Source organism: Pteropus medius, unplaced genomic scaffold (genome assembly GCF_902729225.1).
Source record: "Pteropus medius unplaced genomic scaffold, Ma_sr-lr_union100, whole genome shotgun sequence".
Lineage (NCBI taxonomy): Eukaryota > Metazoa > Chordata > Mammalia > Chiroptera > Pteropodidae > Pteropus > Pteropus medius.
The window spans coordinates 6051586-6054998 of NW_024342257.1; the positions used below are offsets into that span (position 1 = coordinate 6051586).

At 32.5% G+C, this 3413-nt stretch overlaps 1 pseudogene; it reads left to right on the forward strand.

Annotated features, from left to right (window-relative positions):
• The first annotated feature begins 3056 nt into the window (after positions 1–3056).
• LOC120600213 (uncharacterized) lies at positions 3057–3175 on the forward strand (annotated as a pseudogene).
• The last annotated feature ends 238 nt before the right edge of the window (positions 3176–3413 follow it).

Sequence of the window (3413 nt, forward strand, 5' to 3'; positions counted from 1 at the left end):
AAATACAAAGGATCATGCAAGAATACTAAGAAAAATTATATGATAACAAATTTAATTACATAGAAGAAATAGATAAGTTCTTTGAAATATACGACCTTCCTAGACTGAATCAAGAAGAAATGGAAAATCTAAAGAAACCAATCAACAGTATGGAAATTGAAACAATCATCAAAAACCTCCCCCAAACTAAAAGTCCAGACCAGATGGCTTCACCAGTGAATTCTACCAAACACTCAAAGAAGATTTAATACATATTCCTCTCAATCTTTTCCAAAATATTGAAAAAGAGGCAATACATCCTGATTTTCTGAGGCTAACGTTACCCTGATACCAAAATCTGACAAAGATAACACAAAATCTGATAAAGATAACACAAAAAAAAGAAAACTACAGACCAATATCTCTGATCAACACAGATGGAAAAATCCTAAATAAAATACTAGCAAATCATATACAACATATTAAAAAGTTTATACACTATGATCACATGGGCTCATCTCAGAGGTACAGGGATGGTCCAATACATCCAAATCAATTATTGTGATGCACCACATGAGCAAAATAAAAAATAAAAGTCATATGATCCTATTATTCAATGCTGTAAAAGTCTTTAAAATACAGCATCCAATTATAAATAAATACTTAATAAAATGAGTACAGAAGGAAAGTACCTCAACACAATAGAGGCTATATATGACAAATTCCTGCTAACATCATACTTACTGGTGAAAAACTAAAAACTTTCCCTCTAAGATCAGGAACAAGACAAGACTGTCTGTTATCACTTCTATTATTCATAGTATTTGGAGGCCTAGTTACAGCAGTCAGGCAAGAGAAAGAAATAAAAGGCATCCAAATAGGAAATGAAGAAGTGAAATTGTCGCTTCACAGAGCACATGATTCTCTATATAGAAAACCCTAAAGACCCTGTTAAAAAACTATTAGAAATAATAAACAAATACAATAAAGTTTCAGAATACAAAATCAATGTTCAAAATTCCATAGTGTTCTTATACTCTAATAATGAATTTTCAGAAAAGTGATGAAAAAAATTCCTTTTGCAATTGCAACAAAAAGAATAAAATACCTAGGACTCAACCTAACGAAGCATGTAAAGGACCTACACATTGAAAACTATAAGACATTATTAAAAGAAATTGAAAAAGATGCAAAGGATTGGAAAGATATTCATTTTATTGCATTGGAAGAATCAACATAGTTAAAATGACCTTATTACCTAAAGCATTATACAGAATAAATGCAATCTCCATCAAAATCCCAATGGCATTTAATAATTAAATAGAACAAAAAATGATCAGATTTATGGGGAAGCACAAAAGACCTCGAGTAGTCAAAGTAATTCTGATAAAAATGAACAAGGCCATAAGTATCACTCTGCCTGACTTCAAATTATAGTACGAAGCAACAATAATCAAAACAGCATGGTTTTGGGCAGAAAGACACACAGACCAACGGAACAGAATTGAGAGTTTAGAAATAAACCCCCATATATATGGGCAAATAATTTTTCACAAAGGAACCGAAAACATACAATGGAGAATGGAGAGCCACTTCAATAAATGGTGTTGGGAAAACTGGAAAGCCACCTGCAAGAGAATGAAACTGACTGCTATCACCATACACCAAAATTAACTCAAAATAGATCAAAAACCTGAATATATTACCTGAAACAATAAATTGCATAGAAGAAAACATAGGTACTAAACTCATAGACCTTAAATTTAGAGAGATTTTTACAAATTTGACTTCAAAGGCAAGAGAAGTAAAAGCAGAAATAAATAAATAGGACTAAAAGCTTCTGCACAGCAAAAAAAATCAACAAGGCAAAGAAGGAACCGTCTGAAGAAGGAATATACTTTCAAATAACGCCTCTGAAAACAAAACAAAACAAAACAGAAACAAATAATGACTCTGAGAAGGGCCTAATTTTCAAAATACATAAAAAACTTATACGATTCAACAATAAAAAAGCAATCCAATTAAAATTTGGCAAAGGACCTCAATAGCAGTTCTTCCCAGAAGACATACAAATGGCCAACAAATATATGAAAGGATGGCCAACATTACTATTAGGAAAATGTAAATCAAAACTAAAATGAGATACCATCTCACAGCTGTTAGAATGGCTATCATCAACAGGACAAGTAATAACAAAAGCTGGAGAGGATGTGCAGAGAAAAGAACCCTCATACACTGCTGATGAGACTGCAAATTTGTACAGCCACTATGGAAAACAGTATTGAGGTTCCTCAAAGTACTAAGAATTGATCTACCATATAATCCAGCAATCCCTCTTCTGGGTATTTACCTAAAAAATCCTGAAAATATTCACAAAGATATATGCACCCCGATGTTCATAGCAGCATTTTTCACGGTGGCCAGGGTATGGAAGTAACCAATGTCTCCTACGATAGATGATTAGATAAAGAAGTTGTGGTACATATATACAATGGAATATTACTCAGTCATAAGAAAAGATAAAATACTGCCATTTGTGACAACATGGATGGATCTTGAAATCATCATGCTAAGCAAAATAAGTCAGACAGAAAAAAATGGAAACCATATGACTTCACTCATATGTGGGATATAAAACAAAACAACAAACAAACATGACAAATAAACAGAGACTAATGACCACGGGCTGTGGATTAGTGGTTATCAGAGGAAAGGAGGAGGGAGAGGTAGATAGGAGTAAAAGGGGTCAAATATTTGGTGATGGAAGGAAATCTTTGAGTGGCGAGCACGCAATGCAATATATATACGACATACTATTTAATTGTAGGCTTGAAACTTATTTGATTTTATTTGTTAATGTTGTCCTAATAATTTTAATAAAAAATTTCTTTTTATAAAATATTTTTCTTTCTTTCCCCCTTTTTTGTGTATATATGGGCAGATAATTTTAAATATATATATATATATATATATATATATATATATACACACACACACACACACACACACACACACGTATATATGCAACTATTATATGTAGAATTTTATATATGTACACATAAAAAGTGGAGTTTCTTGTCTATGGTCATGCTACCCTGAACAAGCTTGATCCTGTCTGACCTCAGAAGCTAAGCAGGATTGAGCCTGGTTAGTACTTGGATGGGAGACCATCTAGGAAGACCAGGTATTGTAGGCATAAAAAATAATAATAATAATAATAAGGGATTGTAAGATGACAAGATCCTTGCATCTGTGAGGTCAACCAAGGATTGCTTCGCCTAAAAAAAAAAAAAAAGTGGAGTTTCTTGGTGAACTCTGACATGGTCTAATTTTTATATGAGGAGTTATGCATTTTAAAAGTCATTACATAGTCATAGAACTTTGGCCAAATGATGCCAAAAGCATGTCACAAGCCATATTACTATGCTAGATAT